Source organism: Macaca fascicularis, chromosome 8 (assembly GCF_037993035.2).
Source record: "Macaca fascicularis isolate 582-1 chromosome 8, T2T-MFA8v1.1".
In the NCBI taxonomy this organism is placed as follows: Eukaryota; Metazoa; Chordata; class Mammalia; order Primates; family Cercopithecidae; genus Macaca; species Macaca fascicularis.
This window is the reverse complement of record NC_088382.1, coordinates 45521685-45549544: the sequence shown is the minus strand read 5'-3', so window position 1 is coordinate 45549544 and position 27860 is coordinate 45521685. Positions and strand designations below refer to the sequence as shown.

The following is a 27860-nucleotide window of genomic DNA, read 5'->3' as shown; positions in this document are numbered from 1 at the left end:
ATTCTCTTTCATGGTAATCAGCCAACTCATTAAAAGTGTTGTTATTTGGTGGCATAGTATTTTGGAACAGAATTATAATTTGCTAAAGCATTCAGTTGGAAAGGGAAGAGAGGTATTGTCAACTAATGTTATTGTTCAGGTTACTCCCAGCTAGGTAACCTGGAGCAGAAAGATCCAATGATAATTCTCTTTCCTTTCACTCTAAGTTACATCTCTATGGTCAACTCTTAGTAGAGTCAAAATTATTTTGTTTTATTGGAATTTATATTTTAAATTATAGATATATATATAAATATAATTATATTTTAAATTATAATTATATTTTAAATTATAGAGTAAGTAGAGCAGAATTTGACTGGAATTTAGAATTTAAATTTTTGATGTAGAGATACTGATTAAAATGTGGATTTTTTTTTTTTTGAGAGATGGAGTTTTGCTTTGTTGCCCAGGCTGGAGTGCAGTGGTGCAACCTCCACCTCCTGGGTTCAAGTGATTCTCCTGCCTCAGCCTCCCGAGTAAGCTGGGATTATAGGTGCACGCCATCATGCCCGGCTAATTTTTATATTTTTAGTAGAGATGGGGTTTCCACCAGGTTGGCCAGGCTGGTCTTGAACTCCTGACCTCATGATCCGCCCGCCTTGGCCTCCCAAAGTGTTGGGATTACAGGCGTGAGCCACCGCGCCTGGCCAGGGATATATTTTTAAGTTACTGAAAGTTAAGAGTGATCAAGTTTTGATTTAGCTATTTGGAAATGACCTTTATAGTAGAGTTGTTTCACATTTTATATGTTAGAATCATGGTATTTTATAATTGTTAACCAATGTAAGCTTGGAAATTTCAATTTCAGATTCTTGCTTTGATACTGTATAAAAAGGAAATGAATAGTTGTCCATGCTGTTAAGTTCAGGGCTACGTGGACTGCTTGACAGAATGATTGATCACTTTGGAAAACAGAAAAAAAATCTTCTGAAAGCAAAAGATAAAATACTGAGGATACAATGATGTGGTAAACATAGATATTGTAATATTATCACGTATGAAATGGATTGATCTCAATAATTGTTACATTTAATAATTTAAAAATTTTTTATGACATACATTTCTTTTTTTTTTTTCGAAATGGAGTCTTGCTCTGTCGCTTAGGCTGGAGTGCAGTGGCCTGATCTCAGCTCACTGCAACCTCCGCCTTCCAGGTTCAAGCAATTCTACTGCCTCCCCCGCCTGCCGGCTGTGATTACAGGCATGTGCCACCATACCCACCTAATTTTTGTATTTTAATAGAAACGGGGTTTCCCCATGTTGGCCAGTTCTGTTCTGGAACTCCTGACTTCAGGTGATCCGCCCACCTCTGCCTGTGCCTCCACCTCCCGAAGTGCTAGGATTACAGACGTGAGCCACCACGCCCGGCCCATGCCGTACATTTCTGACATCATTGTTCATACCATTTGTTTGTGACTCCAAATGTACCAGGAGCAGTGGGCTTGAAATAAAAATTTGTTACTAACAAGTCATTGAGGTGGATTAATTGTAAATCTGGTTAGGAACTAACTTTGTCTCGGCAGATTTATTCTTTAAAAATTCAGAAATTGAAAAATAACTCCGAGATATGTTGTAAAATAGTATCTGTTTAAGTGCAATCAGCTGTACAGTTTTTTTTTTTTTGAGACGGAATCTCACCCTGTTGCCCAGACTGCAGTGCAGTGGTGCAACCTTGGCTCACTGCAACTTCTGCCTCCAGGTTCAAGCGATTCTCCTGCCTCAGTCTCCCGAAGAGCTGGGATTGCAGGCATGCGCCACCACGCCCAACGAATTTTTGTATTTTTAATAAAGATAGGGCTTCACTGTGTTGGCCAGGCTAATCTTGAACTCCTGACCTCAGGTAATCCACCTGCTTTGGCCTCCCAAAGTGCTGAGATTATAGGTGTGAGCCCCTGTACCTGGCCAAGTGTACAGATGTTTTTGATCTTCTAGCTCAATGATTTTTGGTAATTTTCAGCCCATGACACACCCCGAAATAAAACTACTGAACTACTAAAGCTTGGGTTAGCCATTACTAATCCAAAGTTCTATACCAAACCAATTTTTCTTTTCTTTCTTTCTTTTTTTTTTTTTTGAGACAGAGTCTTGCTCTTGTCGCTTAGGCTGGAGTGCAATGGTGCGATCTTGGCTCACTGCAACATCCACCTCCCAGGTTCAGGCGATTCTCCTGCCTCAGCCTCCTGAGTAGCTGGGATTATAGGCACCCGCCACCACGCCCGGCTAATTTTTTGTATTTTTAGTAGAGACAGGGTTTTGCCATGTTGGCCAGGCTGGTCTCGAACTCCTGATCCACCCGCCTTGACCTCCAAAGTGCTGGGATTACAGGTGTGAGCCGCCACACTCAGCCACCAATTTTTTTTATACTTACAACCTAGACATTTTTCTAGCGACTGAGTACTTTACTCTTTCTTGGTCTACCTTCCAGTTGGTGAAATAAAAGAAGAAATTAATGAAGACATCAGGTACCACAAATGGCTTCAGGAATAGAAATCTAGAGGATCTAACCATCTTAACTTCGTTTTTTCTTTGCCCTGCATCAGTAGGCTAAGGGAATGTAAAGAGTTGCTTATAGAAACCTATTAATAGCTAACATTTGTTAAAGGCTGATGATGTGTTGGAGACTTTTTTTTTTTTTTTGAGACGGAGTCTCGCTCTGTCGCCCAGGCTGGAGTGCAGTGGCCGGATCTCAGCTCACTGGGAGATTTTTTTTAGAGCTTTAACATGTACTTTCTTATTGAAGTCTCAAAAGAACTCTATATGATTAAGTTTTATAGGCACATGATGTTTATTTAATAGGTATTTAATAGTATTTAATAATACAAGTTTTCATGTGTCTTGTAGAAAACTAAATGGAAAATGAATATAAGGAAATGCAAAATACATTGTTTCTTTTTTATCCTTGCTGCCTGTTTTCTTTAGTTCATCCTGGACATGTGGGCCAATACTTTTTTTGTTACACTTACGTTTAATACTAGGAGAGCAAATACATAACAGGAACTGTGACGAATCTGCAAAGAAAATTTATATCATTCAGTCTTCTTGAAGCTGTAAGAATCTCCTTAACATCTTTTAGATTTATTTTCTCTTTGCATTTAGTTTTAGAGAAAGTATATTTGTCATACCGACTTGGTTCTTAGCTATGTAAGAGGACCAAAATCTAGGTGCCAAGTTTGCTGGTTTAAATAGAATTAAAAATTTATTTTTTTCTGGTGTCCTGGAGAGTGTTTCTTAAAATTATAATAATGAGTACTTTTCATGCTCTGATTTATGTATAGGAATTATTAAGAGCTTCATTCTGATAAAGTTGTTTACCAGTTGGCTACTCAGGGGTGGAGTCATTTCACAAAGGATCTGCAGCGAGTGAATTAGACCAAGAGTAACTTCACCCTTCTGCTTGTCCCAGCTGGAGCAGGATTAGGACTCATTCAGCTGCAGCTGGTTCCCAGGAAAATGAAAGCAGTTCCTTCTGGTTTTTTCCTTTCACATGAAAGTCATAGTTCCCAACAGATGGCTTTCATCAGCCCTGTACATGTATCTTTAAATTCAAGGCCAAGGAATTACTTTCAACTTCATTAGGGAACAGGTGAAGAAACCGTTTGTAGTGTGGCACTATTTTGTCAGGGGTTGAAATTAAGCATAGAGATTACAGTAGTATGCCATTCTGGGTCAAAATAGTTTTTAACTGTCAGCAATTAAACAAAATAAGACTGCTAAGGAGAAGTAAGTCTGGCTGTAGTGTTGATTGAGGTATCTTTTATGGTTTAATTCTATTATGCTTACAAAATACAGATTATTAGAAAAAAAGACTTGTATCTTCTGCATTTTATTGAATGTTGAGCCAGTAGCTATTTTGGATCACAGTGATTCTAATCTGATTTCACAAATAATAGGGAAATTTGAGAGCCAAAGACGTTGAAATGTCTTGTCCAGTGCCACACAGCAAGTTAATACCATCTGGGAGAACTGGTCAGGCCCTTCTCAGTTCTGTGCTTTTTTCATTATGCTGTAGTACTGCTTTATGGCCTTAGAGAGCAGTGAGCCTAAAATAATTTAGTTAGAATTCTCTTCCTTAATGGAAACCATAGAATAAATCTTGTCTAGAGAATTTTGGTGGTATTGTAAGCCACAAGTATATAAATCTGCTATTTCAGTGTGTGAAAATAGCTATACACTCTTGTTAGAGTTTTGAAACAACTTTTTGGGAAAAGACTGCTTTCTTATGGCCCAAATGAGAAGAATCAAGGTTTTCTTAAGTTGTTGGCTAAATATTAGAAGAGGAACATGTTGAGCTGCCTTAATGCTGGAAGAAAAAGTACTCCTTGAGTTTTGGAAAAAAAAGTCAATTTAAAGGTAAGTCTAATTTTCAGTAGGTCTGCAACACAAATGACCTCTGAGTGACTTGGATAGTTGGTTAGAATTTAAAATTCTTGAGACTGAGCTAGAGATAGCAAGGTACAAACCTTTCTATTGATGAAGTAATTTTTACCAAAGACGTTAAATATGGGTGGACCAGAAGTATATAGTCTAGCACTTCTATAAACATAGCGTCTGGGAGGAGCTTGAAAGAGTTGTAATGTTACCTGTAAACAGACCATGTGGGGAAGACCGCAGACAGCGCCTCATTTTTTCTTTATTGGTCTTTATGACTAACACTTCATCTCTGCATCACTTGTGCTTTGTTGTAAAACTTAACAAGTACGTTAGAATAGTGGCAAATAAAGGATAAGTTATTTGTAAAATAACTGGGCGATTTTAAGATTATAGGTGTAACTGGTTAAGAAGAAGATAACTGGTGTGGAAATAAAATCTAGCAGCCAAATAAAAAAAAACTTTTAATGTGTGAAAGAATATAATAGTTGCTTCTTTTGCCGTTTACCATTTATGTAGAATAGGTGATTCCGCAGATCTAGAGGTGTTGTCAGACTTGTACTATGGGCTGCGTTTTCCTCCAGAGAATTGTGAACTGTAGTTGACCTGGAGAGCTGCTAAGTGTTGGTTTTCAATTCTTTGAGCTTAGTAAAGTCTAGGTTCCTTTTTTGTTAGTCATTGGGTACAGCGAAGCATTTAACTCCTGAGTTTTCTAGAACCTTTAACAGAACTCTCAGAAACATTATTATTATTTTTGTGTGTGGATTGTGATTCTGTACTTTAATGGTTTTCCAATTTTTCTATTCAGGGCATCTTTAAATATCTTAGTATTTAGACCTTCTTTCACCATCTTCCTACCTTACTTTTTTCCATGCCACTCAGTTTGTCTTTAATTCTGTAATATAAATCCAAAGCCCTATTCTTTGGAAAGCAGTGGTTCCTGGCACTAACTTCACTTTAGCATTAGCTGAGGAAGCTTAAAATATAAATACCAAACCAGTTAAATTTGACTAGCAGTGAGGCCCAGGTTTCAGTTTTTTTTTTTTTTTTTTTTTTTTAGAATGTTTATCTGATGTGCAGCTGGGGTTGAGAACCATTGCTCTAATGCTTAGAACAAACATCTCTGTAGTGAGGACTGCCTAAGAGTCAGGAGACAGAAGAAGCAGGTACTTTTTAGCCTCATAATTGACATTCAAACAAATAGATGAAATAGCATACTTCACACACACCCTCATGAACACACTGTGGACCCAGGACAGTGTACTTCTGGAAATATACATTCTGTTTTATTGTCCTCCCTGGCTGTAACTGCTCTAATCTTCCACCTTTCTTTCTCCTTACTCTCACTGCTTTATCTCATGAAGATCTTTTGTGGTATATAGTTGCGAGAAAGTTACCTGTATGATTCCGACAGGTGCCCTCCCATCACTCTGATACTGTTCTCATTGCTTGGCCTTATGGCACATCCTCACTCACTCACTACTACTGCATCATGTTGGCAAACTCCAGTCATTTACCTTCTCTGCTTTTCTTTTTTTTGAGACGTAGTCTTGCTCTGTCACCTAGGCTGGTGTGCAGTGGTGCAATCTCTGCTCACTGCAACCTCTATCTCCTGGGTTCAAGCGATTCTTCTGCCTCAGCCTTACAAGTAGCTGGGATTACAGGTGCCTCCTACCACGGCTGGATAATTTTTGTATTTTTTTTTAGCGGAGATGGGGTTTTACCATGTTGGCCAGGCTGGTCTTGAGCTCCTGACCTCAGGTGATCTGCCCACCTCGGCCTCCTAAAGTGCTGGGATTGCAGGCATGAGCCATTGTGTCCACCCTGTCTGCTTTAACTTTGGGGGACATCTCATGACCATGTGGTGGTGGGATGCCACTTACAAATTTGTGGCCTCCAATCTCAACTCTACCCTCTGCTTGAAGATGAATGTCTGTGTATAGTCTCTTCTGTCTGCAGAAATTCACTATTTCCTCCCACCTTTTTTTTTTCTCATTTTCAGTAGATACTCTCATATGCTACATCATAGAGATAATGGAATCTGTCCAATTGAGTTCGTTGAGTTTATACCCCCTCGTGCCGTCCTAAATACATCTGTGCTTATTTCTGCCCCCTTTGCTACCTTCTCATAGGACAGTGAAAGAAGTGTGAAAGGCTCATCTCTCCATTCTTTTTCAGGACCCCATTCTCTCCTACCTCAGGGGCCGTGTGCCATCAAAAGTAGTCACATTTTTTGACTCGGTCTTTCTCTCTCACTTCTTAGTCCTTAGCCAGCGGATGCCTCTCCCATTAGAGTAAAAACAACAAAAAAACCACTGCAGATCCTTCTTTCCGTGTATACCCTGTCTGTTTCTTTTCATTTTTAAACTTCTTGAAAAAAGTCTATCTTCATTCCACGTCTGCTGCAATCTGGCTTTTGGCCCTAGAGCAGCACTATTTGAAACTGCTCTTGTGGACAGTTTTCAGTCTTATTTTACCTGAGCTCTCAGCTGCATTTAGGGTTCGTTGACCATTCATTCTTCCCTTTACTCTGGGATAATTCTTAGATGTCTCCCCCGTCTTCCCATCTTTCTGGTAATTCCTTTGCAGTTTATTGACATTTTATCTTTTGCCTGTATCCTAGATGTTGGATTCCCTAAGGTTCTGTTCTTCACTCGTTTCTTATTGTTTCAACTTTCCTGAGTTGTCTCTAGACCTCTGTGTTCTGTACTGATGACTCTAATTTCATATCTTAATTTGAGAGCTCTCTTCTGATCTCTGGACTTGTATATTCCATTGTGTAGTATTTTATGTATGCTCCCAGGCTGACTTCAAGAGCTGTCTTCATCTCCATCCTACATATATCTGTACACACTTGCATCATAGCCCATTTTACATAGTATTTTTTTAGCCTGTCTCCTATTAGTGACTTTGGGTTCTTGTTTTTCATTTTTGTATTTCCATCTATCTGTCAGTATCTGGTGGTTTTGTTTGTTTGTTTTTTTTTAATTAAAAAAATTGTGTAGGATATCAGATTCACGATGGCTCAGATGGAATTTATCAACTTCCTTTAACTGGCTGTCATTTCTTACGGTGGTAAGAGCCGTTGCCATTGACTCTGATGCTTAAAATGGAAACTTTGGTGTCATCTTCCATACCTCACTTATCTGTCTTTTGGATTCAGTTCTATTCCATCCTGTCTTCTGTCTTATACTTTTTAACATATTTTATTTAACCTCTTGTGTATTCGAGGTCCTTTGTTAGAGCAGGTCCTCATCATTTCTCTCCTGATTACCTTAGTAGTTTCTTCCCATTGATTTTCCTTCCTTCAGTATCTTCTTCGTCTAGTCCACATTATTGCCAAAATGATTTTATTAAGAAGTGATTAAGAACACAGGCACAAAGACCAGACCATCTGGGCTTTCTATCCCACACTGGGACTACTTGCTTTATGACCTTGGGTAATTTGCTTAACCATTCTTTGCCCCATTTTCTTCTATAAAATGGGAATAATACAGAGCTTATCTCATAGTGAAGTTGTGAGAATTTAATGAGTTAATATATATCTGGGCTAACAGAACTTTGTGCAGTTATAGAACTATTCTGTATCTGTACTGCCCTCTGTGGTATCCAGAGCCGTGTGTAGCTATTGAGCTCTTGCAATATGGCTATTTGAGGAAGGAGCTGACTTTTAAATTTTATTTAGTTATAATTTAATTGAAATAGCCACATATGTCTAGTAGCTGCTATAATGGACAGAATATGTAAAGTCCTTAGAAATAGTGTTTAGCACATATGTACTCCATCAATGTTAGCTATTATTACCATTTTTCAAAAATTAAACTTCTCTGCTTAAAATCCTTCAGTGCCAAATTCTGCAATATAGTATATTTGAGTTGTAACCCATTCCCCTGTGTTGCTCCACACTTGTCAGTTGCCACTTCTTCATAATGCCCTCTGTGTTCCACTATACCAGTTCTCAAAGTGTGGATGTGGAGGACTAGCACCGGCAATAGTGTCCCCCCAAAAACTTGTTTGAAATGCAGATTCTTGAGCCATATTCCAGGCCTATTCAATCAGAAACTGAATTTGGGGCTTTGCAACCCGTATGCGAATAAGTCCTCCAGGCGATTCTGATGCACACTTAAGTTCCAGAGCCATTGTATTGCATCAGTCTCCCTGCAGTTCTTCAGATCTGCCTTGTTTTTCCTTGCCCCTATATTTTTCTCCTGTCTGGAATGATTATTATCCATTCTTTCTTCCTCATTAATTAGTGCTTCAACCTTGCAGACTTAGTTTAGTCAAGTTTCTTTGTTTCTTCCACCTTATAGCCTGCTCCCAGGCTGACTTCAAGAGCTGTCTTCATCTCCATCCTACATATATCTGTACACACTTGCATCGTAGCCCATTTTACATAGTATTTTTTTAGCCTGTCTCCTATTAGTGGATTTAGGTTCTTGTTTTTCATCTTTGTATTTCCATCTATCTGGCAGTATCTGGTTGTTTTGTTTGTTTTTAATTTGTTTTAATTAAAAAATTTTTAAGTGTTTTGTTTGGGTTGTTTCATATGTATTAAGCATCTTCCAGGGACCGGCACAGTGATTAGGAGTGACAGAGTAGGTAAAGCAGACATCGTCTCTAATAAATACACATGGTGATAAGTGCTCTGATGAAGTAAAATAGAGCACTGTGGAAACACAGAGGAGGGGGTGGAGAAAGTCAGGGAAGTCTGTTCAGAGGAAGTCACATGTGAGGTAAGTGAAGTGGGGAAGCAAATGGGTGGGGTGGGAAAGAGAGTAGTTCCTGAAAAGGGAACAGCATGTACAAAGGCCTAGAAGCAAAACATTGTATGCACGTAGTAACTGTTTAATTGGATATGAATTTTAAAAATCACATGTCTAACTTTTAGCTCTCGGTTTCGAAGACACCACCCTTCCCAGCAAACATTGCATTTTATATGCTTCTGTATTTTTAAAGCAGTTTTCATACTAGATATCACACTTTGAGTCGATGGTTATGGTGTGATAGGGTAACTTCCAAGCCAGAAGGATACATCTTTTTACTTATTGCCTTTTAAAGCAGAAAAAAGGATTTGTTTTGTCTGAAAATTATTCTACAGGGCTAGGAACACATCAGTGGTAACAAAGGTAAACACATTATTCTTAATGAGTAAGAATAGCCAAGGTTTGGCCGGGCATGGTGGCTCACGCCTGTAATCCCAACACTTTGGGAGGCTGAGATGGGCAGATCACGAGGTCAGGAGTTCGAGACCACCCTGGCCAACATGGTGAATGTCTCTACTAAAAATACAAAAATTAGCCGGGCATGGTGGTAGGTGCCTGTAATCCCAGCTACTCAGGAGGCTGAGGCAGGAGAATCGCTTGAACCTGGGAGGCAGAGGTTGCAGTGCGTTGAGATGACTGCCACTGCACGCCAGGCTGGGCAGCAGAGCAAGACTCCATCTCAAAAAAAAAAAAAAAAGAAAAAAAAAAAGCCAAGGTTTTAAACAAGCTTTAGACCATTGAGAAAGCATATCATTAGGAAGGCTGAAGGCAGCCAGCATGCCAACTGCAACTGTTGTCACTTTTTTAGCCTCCCTCTGTATTGGCTTTTCTTGCTCTTGTTGCTGCCATCCCACGCTTCCTGTTGTTCTCATTAGCCCTCCATTGTAAGAGTAACGTGGCGTTTGTTAATGTGCTGTGCAAGCTCCAACTATTAATTTGCTACTGAATATTTCCTTTTGTCTCTTCGAGACTTTATGTAATTTTTAGTAAAATAAAAACTCTCCTTTTGCTCTCTGAATTCTTTGTAAGTGGGTTGTCTTCGTAATTTATTAACTTTGAAAGAAGATTGATAAAAATACAGTTTTGTTTCTCATAACTTTAGCCAATTGGGACAAACCTAGAGAAGAAGGAAAAAGGGAGATACGATCTGTTCCCCTAAAACTTTATATGGATGGTAATATTGAAATATTTCAGATATTGAAGAATTTTGCTTTCACATACATACATTTTTTGATGTAACAATTTTGTACAGAGGTGCAAAAGATAGGCAGTCCAGATGCTATGATCACCAAGTTTTACTTAGTCAGAATTATATAGTTAAGGGAATAAATGGAAATAGAGCCTAGGGTCTGTTCAATCTTAGTACTCCTTCAGCCACATCAAGCTGCCTGTTGTTCAAGACTACAGTATTTCATGAAAATGACAAGCATTAAAAAACAAGTACGGCTAGGCATGGTGGCTCATGCCTGTAATCCTACAGACTTTGGGAGGCTGAGATGGGTGGATCACCTGAGGTCAGGAGTTCGAGACCAGCCTGGCCAACATGGCGAAACCCCATCTCTACTAAAAATACAAAAATTAGCCAGGTGTGATGGTGGGTGCCTGTAATCCCAGCTACTTGGGAGGCTGAGGCAGGGAGCATTGCTTGAACCTGGGAGGTGGAGGTTGCAGTGAGCCAAGATCATGCCACTGCACTTCAGCCTGGGCAACAGAGCTAGACTCTGTCTCCAAAAAAAAAAAAAAAAAAATAAGTGAATGCTCCTTCAATATTTGTTTCATAGATCTGTGAAACCCTTTATCAAATCATAGGTATTAGTCTTTGAATCCAGCTCGCAGCACTTTCTAACGATGCCCAGAGTGTTCTTAGAATTGAAACCATCATGTTTGAACTAGAAGGGGGATGATAGAAGTTGATAAAAAAATTATTCAGCTCTCTTTATCCTCTCAAAATTTGTGGCCTCTAGATGAAAAGGAGAAAATAGGGTTTCAGATGCATTCTAGAAATGCTTGATGCCTTAGCTGAAAAGTACCATTTGCCACTTCCTACAAGATAGTATTTGTTTTGTATTAACCATATAATATTTTTAAAAGTTAAAAAAACTTTTCTCAGTAGGAAATGTATTCATCACTGTATAAAATTCAAAAAGTACAAAAGAGAATTCTGTGAAAAGTATTATTCTAAGTCCTATTCCCTAGCTACTTGGCTCCCGTCTGGGAGGCAGCCAGTGAGTCGTATGTTTCTTTTGTACCTTTGAAAGAGATTGTATGTGTACACAAGTGATCACTTTATATATACATTTCTTCTGTCCCTTTTTTTTTTTTTTTTGGCAGTGGTAGCATGCCTTAACATACTCCTTTGCATCTTATTTTTTTTTTTTCTCACCACTTAACAATATATGCTCATGCACTGCATAACAATGTTGCAGTCAACAGTAGACCACATATACAAAGGTTGTCCCATAAAATTTTAACGGAGAGGCCAGGCATGGTGGCTAACCCCTGTCATCCCAGCACTTTGTGAGGCTGAAGCAGGCAGATCACTTGAGGTCAGGAGTTCGAGACCAGCCTGACCAACATGGTGAAACCCTGTCTCTACTAAAAATACAAAAAATAAATAAATAAATAAAATTAGTTGGATGTGGTGGCAGGCTTCAGTAATCCCAGCTCCTTGGGAGGCTGAGGCACAAGTATCACTGGAACCCAGGAGGCAGAGGTTGCTGTGAGCCGAGATCCCGCCACTGCACTCCAGCCTGGGTGACAGAACAAAACTCTTGTCTCAAAAAAAAAAAAAATTTTTTTTTAATAGAGGTGAAATTAAGGAGGCTTAAAGATGGGTGACTAGAGGACCCCAATATTCACTTTCTCCAAAGGTAGACCAAAACAACCAGTAGATAATCACATTTTGAATACAGCATCTAAGAGAGAACACTGAAATTTAACACAGAAAGGATGAGGAATCTCTGAAGCACAGGAGGAGAGGGAAGTGAACATCTGGCCTGGCTGGGATTGGCTTGGAGCCAGGAGAAAGTCCCCAGTGTGGAGAAAAGGCAAGAGACAGAGATCCCCAGTGATCTGTGTTCCCATCATGGACTCCTGTAATCTGGCCTTAGGAGAGCTTCTTGGCCCTCATGGGCCCTGATACTAGAATAGGAGAATAGGGAGCTGCCTGGAGTCTGTGCAACAGCATTATTCCAGAGAGGGAGTTCATGCTGCCGCTCTCACCACTCCCTTCCCCCGAGACCCAGTGAGCTGCAACAGGGTGCCATTTTGAGAGTCAAGCCCCCGACTAGACCATATCTTGGTCTGGGGCCCAATTGCCCTTGAATCTCCATATCCCTAGTGCCCTGATGACATGTTCCTGTGTCCATCCAGAGGGCTGCAGCATCACAACGCCAGCTGGACCCAGCAGTGCAGAGCATAATAATTCTCCAGAAAGAGTCTAATGAAAAAAAAAATCTATAAAATTCCTGGGAAACAGTTCGAAATAATATTAAAGAAGCTCAGTGAAATACAAGGGTACACAATATAAAGAAATCAGAAAAATAATTCATGATCTGAATGAGAAATTTAACAGATAACATAAACAAGAAACAAATTGTATAACTGAAGAATTCAACGAATGAAATAAAAGCTGTAATTGAGGCTGGTCATGGTGGCCCATTCCTGTAATCAGTCCCAGCATTTTGGGAGACCAAGGTGGGAGGATCCCTTGAGCCCAGGAGTTTGAGACCAGCCTGGGCAACAGTGAGTCCCCTGTCTCTGGAACCGTGATCATGCCACTGCACTCCAGTCTGGGCAACAGAGTGAGAACCTGTCTCAAAAAAAAAAAAAAAAAAAAAAAAGCTGCAATGGAGTACTTTATAGACTAGATCAAGCAGAAGAAAGGACGTCTAGATTTGAAGACAGGTCTTTTGAAATAATTGTCATACAAAAAAATAAGAAGAAAGCATATGTGACATATGGGAGGGACACCATAATGTGACCAAATATTTGATTGTTGGGTATTCCAGAAGAAGAGAGGAGCAAAGGCATAGAAAATCTATTTAATGAATAATTCATTAAATTATTACTGAAATAATAACTGAAAACTTCTTAAATTGTACAAAAGATATAGACATACAGATTTAGGAAACGAAAAGATTTCAAAATAGATTCAGTCCAAAAGGTGTTCTCCCAAGGCACATTGTAGTCAAACTGTCACAAAGACAGCGAATTCTAAAAATAGCAGAAGAGAAGCAGTGAATCACATATAAGGGAATCCCCATCAGACTAACAGCAGAAACCTTATAGGCCAGGAGAGAATGGGATGATATATTCAAAATACTGAAAGAATGAAACTACTGGCCAAGAATGTTACACCTAACAAGCTGTCTTTTTAGAATGAAAGATAAATTCTTTCCCAGATAAGAAAAAATCAAGGGAAATTATCAACACTAGATGGCCCTACAAGAAATGCTTAAGGGAGTTCTACATCTGAAAGTGAAAGGACAGTATGTACTGCCATGAAAACCTGCAAATACGTAAAACTTACTAGAAGAGCAGACATACAAATGAGAAAGAGAAAGGACCCAAATATTACTACAGAAAATTACCAAACTGCAGTGATAACCAACGAGAGAGGAAGAAAGGAACAAGGATACACAAAACAACCAGAAAGTTAACAAAATGCAGAATGAGTATTCAGCTATCAATAATAATCTTGAATCAGATTAAATTACACACTTAAAATATATAGATTAGGTGATTTTTTTAAAAGACCCAACTATATGCTGCCTACAGGAAACTTACCTCACCTATAAAGACATACGGACTGAAAGTGAAGGGATGGAACAAGGTATTTTATGCAAATAGAAACCGAAAGCGATTAGGAGTACTATATTTCTATCAGATAAAGTCAAAAACTGCAAAAAGATATAACATGAGTCATTACATAATGATAATGGGATCAGTACAGCAAGAGGATATAACAATTGTAAATATATATGCACCCAATACAGAAGCACCCAGATACATAAAGCAAATATTATTAGATCTAAAGGGAGAGAACAACTCCACTATGGTAATAGTTGGGGACTTCAACACTTCACTCTCAGAATTGGGCAGGTCAGCGGTGCAGAAAATCAGCAAAAACTTTGGATTTAAACCACATTTTACACCAAATGGACCTGACTGGTATTTACAGAACATTTTATCCTGCAGCCAGAGAATACACATTCTTTTCATCAGCACATGGATAATTCTCTAGGGTAGACCATGCTTGTTGGTAGACCAACAATTCTCAACAAATTTTTTAAAACCAAAATCATATCATGTATTTTCTTAGACCAAAATGGAATGAAACTAGATATCCACAAGAAGAGAAACTTTGGAAACCATATAAATACAAGGAAATTAAACAGCATGCTCCCTAACAGTCACTGGGTCAATGAAGATACTAAGAATGAAATAAAAAAAATTTTTGAAATAAATGGGATATAGCAAAAGCAGAGCTAAGAGGGAAGTTTACAGCCAATAAGTGCCTCCATTAAAAATGTAGAAAGATATCACATAAACTACCTAATGCTGCACCTCAAGGAATTAGAAAAGTAAAAGCAAACCAAATCCTCAAATTAGTAGAAAGAAAGAAATAATAAAGGCAGGAGCAGAAATAAACAAAATAGAAACTGAAAAAATACAAAAAATCAACAAAATGAAAAGTTAGTTTTTTAAAAAGACAAAATTGATAAACTGCTAGCAAGACTAACCAAGAGAAAAGACAGAAGACCCAAATAAATTAGAAATGAAAAAGGAGACATTACAGCTAATACCACAGAAGTACAAAGGATCATCAGCAACTATTATGAATAACCGTATGCTAACAAATTGGAAAACTAGAGGAAATGGATACATTACTGGACACGTACAACCTACCAAAATTGAACCAGGAAGAAATAGAATACCTGAACACCCAATGATGAGTAACACAATTGAATCAGAAATAAAAAGTTTCCAAAAAGCAAAGCCTAGGACCAGATGGTTTTCCTCTCAATTCTACCTGCTGAATTTTACCAAACTTAAGAAGAAGAACAAACACCAGTTCTTCTCAAACTATTCCAAAAAATTAAAGAGGAGGGAGTTCTTCCTAACTCACTCTACAAGGCCAGCATTATCCCAATACCAAATCCAGGTAAGAATACAACAAAAACAAAAAGAAAACTACAGGCCGATAGTCATGATGAACATCCGTGCAAAAATCCTCAACAAAATACTAACAATCCAGCAACAATAAAAATGATAATACACCATAATTAATTGGGATTTATCCTAAGGATGCATATTCAAATATGTTCATGTTCAACATATGCAAATCAATAAATGATACATTGCATCAACAGAATGAAGGACAAATATCTTGATAATCTCAATAGATGCAGAAAAAGCATTTGATAAAATTCAACGTCTTTTCATGATAAAACCTCTCAACAAATTAGGCATAAAAGGAACATACTTTATTAATAAGGGCTGTACATGACAAACCCACAGCTAACATTATACTAAGTGGGGAAAAGCTGAAAGCCTTTTCTCTAAGAATTGGAATAAGACAAGGTTGCCCACTCTCACATCTCTTATTCAGCGTAGTACTGGAAATCCCAACCAGAGCATTCAGGCAAGAGAAAGAAAAGGCATCCAGATTGGAAAAGAGTAAGTCAAATTGTCCCTCTTTGCAGACAACATGATCTCATATATAGAAAAACATGAAGACTCTACAAAAAAACTCTTAGAACTGATAACACAAATTCAATAAAGTTGCAGGATACAAAATCAACATGCAAAAATCAGTAGTGTTTCCATACACCAATAACAAAAGAATGGAAAAAGAAATGAAGCAATCCCACTTACAAAGCTACCAAGACAATCACACAAAACCTAGTTACAAATTTAACCAAGGAGGTAGAAGACCTCTATAAGGAAAACTAAAACAGTGATTAAAAAAAAAAAAATGGAGGACACAAACAAATGGGAAGACATCCCCTGTTCATGGATTGGAAGCATTACTGTTGTTGAAATGACTGTATTACCCAAAGCAATCTACAGATTAAATGTAATCCCCATAAAAATACCATTGACATTCTTCACAGAAATAGAAAAAACAATCCTAAAATTTGTACGGAACCACAAAAGACCCTGAATAGCCAAAGCAATCGTGATCAAAAAGAACAAAGCTGGAGGCATCACACTACTTGACTTGAAAATATATTACAAAGCTGTAGTAACTAATTCAGCAAGTTGGTATAAAAACACACAGACCACTGGGACAGAATAGATAACTCAGAAGTAAATCCTTGTATTTACAGCCAGCTGAGTTTCAGTAAAGGTGCCAAGAGCATACACTGATGAAAGGACAATCTCTTTAATAAATGTTGCTGGGAAAACTGGATGTCCATAAGCAGAAGAATGAAACTAGACCTCTGTTTCTCACTTAATGCAAAAATCAGCTCAAAATGGATTAAAGACTTAAATGTAAGGTCTGAAACTATAAAACTACTTGAAGAAAACATAAGAAACTGCAAGAAAACAAGAAAGCTTAAGGACATTGATACAGGCAAAGATTTTATGGTTAAGACCTCGAAAGCATGGACAACAAAAACAAAAAATAGACCAACAGGAATATATTAAACTAAGGAGCTTGTGCACAACAAAGAAAACAACATAATGAAGAGACAACCGGTAGAGTGGGAGAAAATATTTGCCAACTATTCATCCAACAAGGGACTAATATCTAGAATGTACTAGGAACTCAAACAACTCAAAGACAAGAAAACCAAATAATCCTATTAACAAGTTGGCAAAGGATCTGAATAGACATTTCTCAAAAGAATACATACAGATGGCCAACAGGTATATAAAAAAAATGCTCAGCCAGGTGCAGTGGCTCACATCTGTAATCCCAGCACTTTGGGAGGCTGAGGCGAGCAGATCACCTGTGGTCAGGAGTTCGAGACCAGCCTACCCAACATGGTGAAACCCCATCTCTACTAAAAATACACAAAATTAGCTGGGCGTGGTGATGGGTGCCTGTAATCTCGGCTGCTTGGAAGGCTGAGGCTGGAGAATCACTTGAACCTGGGAGTCGGAGGTTGCAGTGAGCCAAGATCATGCCACTGCACTCCAGCCTGGCCAACAAGAGCGAAACTCCATCTCAAAAACAACAACAACAACAACAACAACAACAACAACAAAACTCAGCATCACTAATCATCAGGGAAATGCAAATCAAAACCATAATGAGATACCGTTCTACCTTATTAGAATGGCTGCTGTCAAAAAGACAAAAAATAAGTGCTGGTGAGGATAGGGAGAAAAGGGAACTCTTGTAATTGTTGTGAGAATATAAATTAGTATAGCCATTATGGAGAACAGTATGGAGGTTTCTCAAAAACTAAAAGTAGAATTACCATATGTTCCAGCAGTTCCACTACTAGGTGCTTATGTAAAGGAAGGGGAATCAGCATATCAAAGGGATACTTCTACCCCCATATTTATTGCAGCACCGTTCGCAATAGCTAAGATATGGAATCAACCCAAGTGTCTATGAGTGGTTAAATGGATAAAGAAAATTTTATATATATGTACGTATATATACACACCATGGAATACCACTCAGCTATCAAAAAAGAATGAAACTCTATCATTTGTAGCAACACGGATGGAACTGAAAACCATTATTTTAAATGAAATAAGCCAGCCACAGAATGACAAATATCACATATTCTCACTTACTATGTGAGAGTAAAAACAGTTGACTCATGGAAGTAGAGAATAGAATGATAGTTACCAAAGTCTGAGATGGGCGAGGGGTGGGGTGGTGAAGAGAGGTTGGTTAATGGGTACAAACATACAGTTAGAAGGAATAAGTTCTAATGCTCATTGCTTAGTAGAGTAACTATAGTCAACAGCAATATATTGCATATATCAAAATAGTTAGATGATTTCAAGTGTTACCAACACAAATGATAAATGTTTGAGGTGATGGATATCCTAAATACCCTGATTTGATCATTACGCATTGTATGCAGGTATCAATATTACATGTATCTCATAAATATGTACAATTATGAATATATTAAAAATTAAAAATTATTACAGTGGCGCTGAACAGTTTCTACACCTAGTGATGTCATAGACATTGTAATGTACATAGTGTGCACTACTCAGCATGTTTGTGGTGGTATTGGTGTAAACAAACCTGTGCTGCCAGTCTTACAAGAGCTTAGCACATACTATTATATATACTACATAATACTTGATTATAAGCAACTGCCCGTTACTGGTTTATGTATTACAGTTGTTATTATTTTAGAGTGTACTCCTTCTTATTAAAAAGAGTTTACAATAAAACAGTCCCAGGCAGGTCCTTCAGGAAGTATTCCAAAAGAAGGCATTGTTACCATAGGAGATGACAGTTCCATCTGTGTTTTCACCCCACTTTCCAGTGGGGAAAGATGGGGGCAGTGGAAGACAGTGATGTTGATGATCCTGACCCTGTGTAGGCTTACGCTAATGTTCAATGTTTGTTTTTTAATGCTTAACAAAAATGGTACAAAAAAAAAATTTTTTTTTTCTTAGATAAAAGTTTATAGAATAAGGATATAAAGTTAAGTAGGCCGGACGTGGTGGTTCACACCTGTAGTCACAGCACTTTGGGAGGCCAAGGCAGGTGGATCACTGGAGCCTAGGAGTTTGCAACCAGCTTGGGCAACATGACAAAACCCCGTCTCTACAAAAATACAAAAATTAGCCAGACGTGGTGGCGCACGCATATAGTCCCAGCTACTTGGGAGGCTGAGGTGGGAGGATCACTTGAGCTTGGGAAGTTGAGGCTACAATGAGCCAACATCATGCCACTGCACTCCAGTCTGGGCAACAGAGTGTGACCCTGTCTTAAAAAAATAAGTAAATATTTTTGTACAGCTGTACTGTACAGTGTGTGTTTTGAGTAGTGTTATTACAAGAGAATTTTAAAAGTAAAAGTAATTAAAATGCTTATAATGTAAAAAGTTACATTGTGGTAAGGTTAACATTATTGAAGATAGAAATTTTTTTTACAAATTTAGTGTAGCCTAGGTGTTCATTGTTTATAAAGTTTATATTAGTGTATAGTAATGTGTTAGGCTTTTGTGTTCACTCACCACTCATTCACTGGACTTTCTTGGGGCAAATTCTAGTTCTGCAAGCTCCATTTGTGTTAAGTGCCCCATACAGGTATACCAATTAAAAAAATCTTGTATATTGTATTTTTACTGTTCCTTTTCTATGTTTAGATACTCAAAATCTTACCATTGTGTTACAGTTGCCTACAATATTCAGTGCAGCGACACATTGTACAGGTTTGTAGCTAGGAGCTGTAGCCTATACCATATAGCCTAGGTGTGTAGTAAACTATACAGTCTAGGTATGTGTAAGTGTACTTTATGATGTTGCACAATGATGAAATTGTCTAATGACATATTTCTCAGCATGAATCCCCATCATTAAGTGACACATGACTATCTTAAAGGATGTTTCATATCAGTACATTAGGCTTAGTAATGTTTCATTGTATGGTGTGTCATAATTTATACATTTTTATATGTAGCCCCTTGTTAATGGATATTTGTTTCTAATTTTTTTGTGATGACAAATAATGCTGCATTAATAACTTCATTTGTATATCATTTCACTTATAAGTCCCTAGGAGTAGAATTATTGGGTCAAAGAGTGTTATGACATTACAATTGATATTCCTGTATTTTTTTCCATAGAGAGTCATCAACAGTATGTGAGAGTCACTGCTTCCCTATACCCTTTGCAATACACTGTAAACTTTTTGATTTTTGGCAGTCTGACAAGTGAAAAATCTTTACCCACTTTTGACTACATGGTTTCACTCACAAGGGAGTTTGCTCTTCCAGCCTAATGACCAAAGACAACATCTAATTTGTATTTGTACTGTTAGGCTGTTTTAACCCTGATTTTCAAAAAAAAAATGTACAGTTCTTAGAGGTAATCATATATACATATTTTTAAACTGTTACTATGTTGCTTTATAAATATCTAGGTCTTTTTGCTGGGTCTGATTTGAAAGCGGTGACCTGATAGATTTCTGTTAACCTTACCACAGTGTGACTTTTTACATACTGTATTTTACAAACCTGATACAGTATCAGGTTTGATCCTGATAGGTTTATCAGTCTTTTAAAGTGCCCATTATGTGTACTTATATTTGAAAACCTGTATAATTTTGAATACATATTATATGCTAGGTATTATATTTAGGTCACAGCAACCCTTTAAAGCAGATTGTCTATGTTATAGATGAAACGAAGGCTCATAGAGGTCAAGCAGTTTGCCTGTAGCGTATTAGAATGTAGATGCTGGTAGAGTCTTCAAAAGAGAAAAATACACATTCGGAGTTGAGATAAACTGAAATTGTTAAACTTGTGCAATAATTAAAAGTATTAACTGAGTTTTGTTTTGTTTTGTTTTTGAGATAGAGTCTTACTCTGTTGTCCAGGTTGGAGTGCAGTGGTGCGATTTCCGCTCACTGCAGCCTACAAGAATCACTGCTCACTGCAGGTACAAGAATCAAGCGATTCTTGTACCTCACTCTCCAGAGTAGCTGGGACTACAGGTATGCTAATTAGCCAGCCTAATTTTTGTATTTTTAGTAGAGATGGGGTTTCTCCATGTTGGCAGGCTGATCTTGAACTCCTGGCTTCAAACGATCTGCCCGCCTTGGCCTCCCAAAGTGCTGAGATTACAGGTGTGTGCCACTGTGCCTGGCCTAAAGTACTCCCTGAGTTTTTACAAAACAAATTCTCATTAGTTTAGGACTTGAATAAGAGTATTAAGAGCACTGATTGCAGTCTCACCATTCACTTGTTATTTGATCTTTAAATTACTTAATTCTCCATGGGCTTCAGTTTCCTTTTCTATAAAAGAGGGATAGTATTATAATAGTACCTAAATTACAAAATTTATAAAGCAACCATACCTTTTTAAAGATTGTGATTAGCGTGATCATGTCATTCTGATTTTTTTGTGATGACCAATAGTACTGCATTAATAACTTCATTTGTATATCATTTCACTTACAGGTCCCTAGGAGTGGACTCCCCCATGCAGTGGTTTTTTAGCCTGTTTCAAAAATAAAGAGCAAGAAATAGTGCTGACTTCCCTCTCTTTTCTCCAGTAAAACAAAACAAAACAAAGTATCAGTTTGTTAACTCACAGAATATTGCCTTGGTATTTTAAGACCATTTGAAATTTTCATGAACACATAAATTTTAATGTGACATAGAAGTAGACATCTAGGTAACATAAAACCATTTGTCACATTTTATAATCTATTTAAATTAGGATGGATATTTTTTGATCATATGCCTTTGGGAAAGGCAAAGTATTTTAACAATATTCCTATTCCCCCTTATTTGGCCCCATGTTTTAGTATTTGAAAGTAACAGTGTATCTCTCTTTCCTCAATAAAAGAACAGTAACAAGGACGACAGACTTCTTCATAAAAAATAACAACAACAAGAAGAAGCAGAGTACCCCCCTCCCCATTGTTAAAGTTGTTAAAATAAGTCTTTATTTTATATCTTGAAAGCTCAAGATCAAGTTACAGAGCTGTTTTTTCCCCATGCAAAGTAGCCTGGTTCATATTAGGAATGAAAAGAATGACTGTAATATAATTAAGCACCGTGTTGTGTAGCACTGCTTCTCAAGTTTTCATTTGGGGATTTTGTTAAAATGAAGTTTCTGATATTTGATGAGGTCTGAGATTTTGCATTTTTAAAAAGCTCCCCAGTATTCTACTGCTGCACAAAACACACTTTGAGTAGCACGTTTCTGTAGGACTAACCTATCTTTTACTCTTGACTAATTATCTTAAATCATATGCTTATTTTCAGACATTCATTCAGCAGATTTCTGCTGAATGTCTATGTCCCGGGCACTATGCTAGGTACTGGGGTTACTAGGGATGCTGGGTAGATAGTCTGCTCTCAGGCAAGTGGGGAAGCCAAAGAAATAACAACAAAGTATATGTAGGTGGTGATGGGAAAGTCCAGGGAGCTGATAATCTTAAGCACAAAAACTACTTTTTGACAGATTTATGAAGACAGTGAACCTAGTTTGTCTGATATCGTGGTATCTAGGTTCCCAATAGGCGTAGAATGGAGGATATTCATTGGATATCAGTCTAGAATGGTTGTTGGCAAACTCTTTCTGTAAATAAAAGGCAGGATAGTAAATATTTTAGGCTTTGCAGGCCATACAGTCTCTGCTAATTACTCAAGTCTGTGAACCAGGTAACATGTAAATGATTGTGTGTTCCAGTAAGACTTTATTTACAAAACCAGGTGGTAGACTGGATTTGGCTTGCAGGCTATAGTTCTAAAATGGCAGCGTATCACTCTTCACTTACAAGATATGAAAATAGTTTAAAGTAATGATTTATTTAAAAAAGGAGGTAATTACATTGATAATATCACTGCATCACTGATTCATTTGCATTTGAATATGCTATCTTGGAACATTAGTTGTTTATATACCTAGGGATACCCCGAGAATATATTATACGTGTGATTGTCATTTGTCTTGTATATCACTGGGGGAAAAAAAAGGTTAGGTTCTATTGCTTGGAACTTTAGTTAGAACTCCTAAAGAGCTGCACAAATGCCCAGTTTTCCCTTCTATTATTTGGGGGAAAGAAGCCATGATATATAGAAGGAGTTACAGAATTTCAGTATAGGTATGCAATGAAGCATTTCTGTAAATTGCTTTTTCTGGACAATATTGAAAACTATGTAATCCCCAGACCAGAAGAGGACATCCCTGGTTACTGTGTTACCATCATTTAGAGTAATGAATAGAATTTAGGATCTGGAGTTTACCTTTTGGTTTCATCACTTAACTTGTGAATTTGGCAGAGTATTTAACCTCTTTGCCCTCAGTTTCTTCATGAGATAATGATACTGCAACATACTTTTGAAAATCATAAAAAAACACACAATATTTGATGGCAGCTAGTATAGTGCTAGAAAATAGTGAGCCCTCTATAGATGTTACTTTCTTCTCTTCTGACCTGCTTGCAGAGCAATTTACTAATGTACTGAAGGAAATAGGAAAAAAATGTTCCTGGCATATAAGAATCTTAAAATTTTCTTGGAGTTGTATATAAAAATAAAGAGGGACACTTTGAAAATAAGATGCAAACCAATGTAAGACCTCTCAATAGAGGTATCTCAAACAGGTAAAAGTATCATTTAGTTGTAGGACTAAAAGTCTTAGGACTTCTTTAAATTCAAACCCTTATATTTTACAGATGAGATCAAATGACTTTCCCTAAATGCTGATATGTTGTCTTTTTGTGTGGAGAATATTCTCTAACATTCATTGATAACCAGATGCTATTGCCCCTTGGTTAGGAATTTAAGTTAAATTTATCCGTTTCTGTTTAAGCACCGAATAACTTGTTCCACGTGGGTTTTTTTTTTTTTTTTTTAATTTGAGACATGGTCTCTCTCTATCTCCAGGCTGGAGTGCAGTGGTGCGATCTTGGCTCACTGTAGCCTCCGCCTCCCCAGTTCAAGTGATTCTCCTGCCTCAGCCTGTCAAGTAGCTGGGATTATAGGAGTGGCCACCACGCCCAGCTAATTTTGTAATTTTAGTAGAGATAGGGTTTCATCGTGTTGGCCAGGCTGGTCTCGAATTCCTGACCTCAGGTGATCCATCCACCTCGGCCTCCCAAAGTGTTGGGATTACAGGCATGAGCCACCTTGCCCAGCCTGTTCTACATGTTTTTAATACTTAGGAAGTGTTGACACATACAATTTTCTGGCCTTAACAGAGATGGTTGGTAGCTATTCATAGGCCTGACTGTAAATTAAATAATTTATTGGCTTATTTACTTTTTTGAGACACTTTTGCTCTTGTTGCCCAGGCTGGAGTGCAGTGGCACAATCTCGGCTTACTGCAACCTGCACCTCCTGGATTCAAGCGATTCTCCTACTTCAGCCTCCCAAGTAGCTGGAATTACAGGCATGTGCCACCACGCCTGGCTAATTTTTCTATTTTTAGTAGAGACTGGATTTCACCATGTTGGCCAGGCTGGTTTTGAACTCTTGACCCCAGGTGATCCTCCTGCTTCAGCCTCCCAAAGTGCAAAGATTACAAGCCTGAGCCACTGCGCCTGGCCTAATAATTTTTCTCTCTTTAATATTGCCACTAGGAACAATTTTCTATGACATTTTTGTAGCTCTATGGTAAACCAAGTTGGAATTTCTTTACAGAGCTTAGGATTTACAATACTGTTAGTCTCTTTGAGTTGTATTAGTAGAAAGGAAGGGTAACGTTAAATACTGACAAGCAAAAAATACAAAGTAATTGCTGTTGGGCAGCTTTAGTCATGCCTCTTTTATCTGTCTCCTTTTGCCTTGGTTCAGGCCCTCGTCTTTTCTTTCTTGGGTTATTGTAGTTGTCTTTCAGATGGTTTCCCTTTAGTCGTTCAGTAAATAAGTGGTGACACATGATAGGTACTTCTAAGTGTGGAGAATTCAGCAGTAAACCAGATGGATCAACCTCCCTGCCCTTGTGGAGCTTATTATTTAGCAGACTTTAGCTCTATACTTTGAGAGCTTCCCTCTCTACTTTTGTCTGAGTGCTCTCTCTAAAATATGTCCATCCAGTGTTCAGAATCCTCAAGTGCAAGTGGAGTGGGTTTCTGTTGTCTTTTGGATAAGGTTTGGGCTCCTTAGCCTTTATTGCAACTTCATCTCTTGCCATGCTCTTCTTAACCCTCTGCCTTCCAGCACACTGTAGTCCCTTGCTGGCACCACACTGTCTTAACATTTTTATACATACATTTCTGTCTGCAAATTCATTCCTTTAGATCCCCCCACCCCAACAAATAATATTCATCTTTTAAGCCTCTTTGACTTACCCACTACCACCTCTCTGCTTTGGTGCCATGACTCCCTTCTTTTATAAACAAATATATTCTCATAGTACATTAGGCATACTGATACTATGATGTTTTTCTCCCTGTATTATGATAGTCTGTTTATTTATCTGCCTGTCCTACAAGAATTAAAGGCAAAGGCTGCTTTTTTGTTTATTTTTCACAGTCTCTCAAGGGGCCTGGCTCATAGTGGTTTGAAATATTAATTGAACAAATGAATCAATGGCCCAGACTTCTACTATCTCAATGCTGTCAACCTGACAGCATGCTGGGGGTTCATTCAGTAACCCTTTAAATTAGTGGAGTGCTTATTACTATGTGCCGGTGATAGAGACACATACATAATCTGTCCTCAGATGAGTCCACAGTAAGGCTGACAGCTTCCTTATTTTCACAGCCTACTGTCTTTTAAATTTTATATATATTTATTAGAAAACTAATAAGTAGTCTCTATCAAGTATCTAAACAAGTGTTGAGAGTATCTTTTTATTGAAGTAGTGGCTTAAACTATTGAAGAGATATTGATACAAACTTGGGGAAAATAAAAGTGTATGTAGTGCTGATTTTTTTTGCATCCCTCAGAGATCCAGAGTTATTTGGATAGTTCGGTAATATATCAAATATATTTTGAAAAACTGTGTTTGTTAAGTTGTTTTTAGTATCTTTAAAAATGTGAAGGCTTATAAAATTATATTTTTCTAATTAAGAGCAAGTTTGGACCTATAAGTGCTACCCTTGGAGAAAAATTTCTTCCATCTCCCTCCCCTCTTCATAGTAAATCCATCTACTTGTATATCTCTGAATTTCACCTGTGTCCCCCCTTTTTAAAGAGTAGATTAGTTGTTTTCACATTACCTCTTTGACCTTTATTTTATGGATATTACAGTTTGCCTTTTGTATTTACAACCATTAATCTCTCAACCTGTTGTTTTATGTTTATGGAGATGTTAAGTGTTTTTTGTACTTCATGATGGTTTTTCAATTCAAGGATATACAAATATCCTTGGGTATCCCGAAGATAAATGCATTATTTTGGAAACAACTGTTAGAATATACATTATGTGCAAATTTGTTGTAAGGGAAAGGTTTAATCATTGAAATGAACTTTGCTATTAATTTTTATATTGCCTGCATTTAATAGTAATTTTAAAACAGAAGAGAGTTGTGTTTCTCAAATTGCTTCCTTAGTACCCAGTTCCTGAATATGTGTTCAGAGAACAGCGAATTCCAAGGCAGAATAAGCATAGCAAATGGTGCATATTCATATTTCACATAAACATAGCGAAGGAATTGTGGAATTCCCACCTCTACACCTGTTTAACTTTGCTAACTTAGCTTATTTGTATAAGGGAGGACAACTTCCCTTCCCTCATCTGTTGCCTCCCTTAAGACCTGTTTGGGAAACACTGCTGTTACATGTGATTTCTGGGACTCTAATGTCCTGGTACCTTGCCTTTTGGTTATTTAATGGGAGTTAGAGTCTTTGCCTCATCTGCATTTGCAGTAAAATGTCTGTGGGAGTTACTTCAAGGGGAAAAATGAGCTAGTCTGTTGCAATTGGAAAAGTCTATGTCTAGAGTGTGTCTATATGCATGAACAAACTTTGCTATTTTTAAATTCCTGTGTGAACATCAGATTTTTTGGCTGTTTTGGTGTATTGGAGTAGGAATAGATAAATTGATGTTCAGCTCAGTTCATAGCATTGCATGGGACAAAAAGATGGTTAATACAAATTTATGATGAAATCAAAATGGCTTTTTGAAAACCTAAATTTTCAAGTGAAAAATATCCTTCAATATACATATTTAACTCACCTTTTATTACCTATTCCTCTGCTGAAAGGATAGAATAGTACATATGCCAGGAGTTGAAATTTATCTATATATTGAAATTTGTGTGTACAACTGTATAGGAGGTTGTGGTTTGGCAGCGAAAGCTTTCTAGATCACTAATTTGTAAGTGCTTTGAAGGTAAAGTGTTCAATGTCTCTTACATCTTTATATTGCCCACAGGCAAATGCTGTTTTATGAGTGGCAGTAATTTGTGTTCTGAACTTAAAGCAAGAAATATTTTGTATAGGATCTGCTTTTAAGTGCTTTTGTGGTATCTGAAAAGTTGTTTGCATAGTTACCTCCTCATATGTGTGCCCTCCTGGCTTCCCAGTTCTGCTTTCCCCCAGCTCATCCATGTCGAAGGGATCTGGCTGTAGATTGCAACTCTGCTTACTGTATAGCAGAGGGCTGCCAGCTTGGTAGTCCGGATTCTTTTTAGCACAGAAGGGACATGAGACCATAGCCCTGACCGCATTGAACATATTATTTGTGAGCTTTGAGAAGTTTTTGTGAATAATATTGGCAGGCAACCTCTGACTTTGACGTTATAGCCTACTCTGTTATATTGTTCTGCTCTCTTCTGCCTTACTATCTCCCTTCATGCACTGGTTATCTCATTTGAAATAGTGTTTCTGGAGGCTTAAAGATGAGTAGTTGAACGGTTATGAACAGTGATTTCTCAGCTACTTAGAGAACTGAACCTATAATTTAACCTGACCTAGCCTAATCCTGACCATGTAACTACATTTAATAACTGCACATACCAAAGTATTTCATTGGATCACATACTGCTCCAGCTTCTACTTCAGTTTCTGTCTCCCTTGTGTATGAGGTTGCTTATTCTAGTTGAGTAATATCTCTGAATTTCTTCCATTATTT

General features: G+C 37.7%; 1 protein-coding gene across 5 annotated transcripts in view; it reads left to right on the top strand.

The window, feature by feature from the left end:
* KAT6A (lysine acetyltransferase 6A) overlaps positions 1-27860 on the top strand; it is a 121173-nt gene that overhangs the window by 9169 nt on the left and 84144 nt on the right. The window lies entirely within an intron of this gene.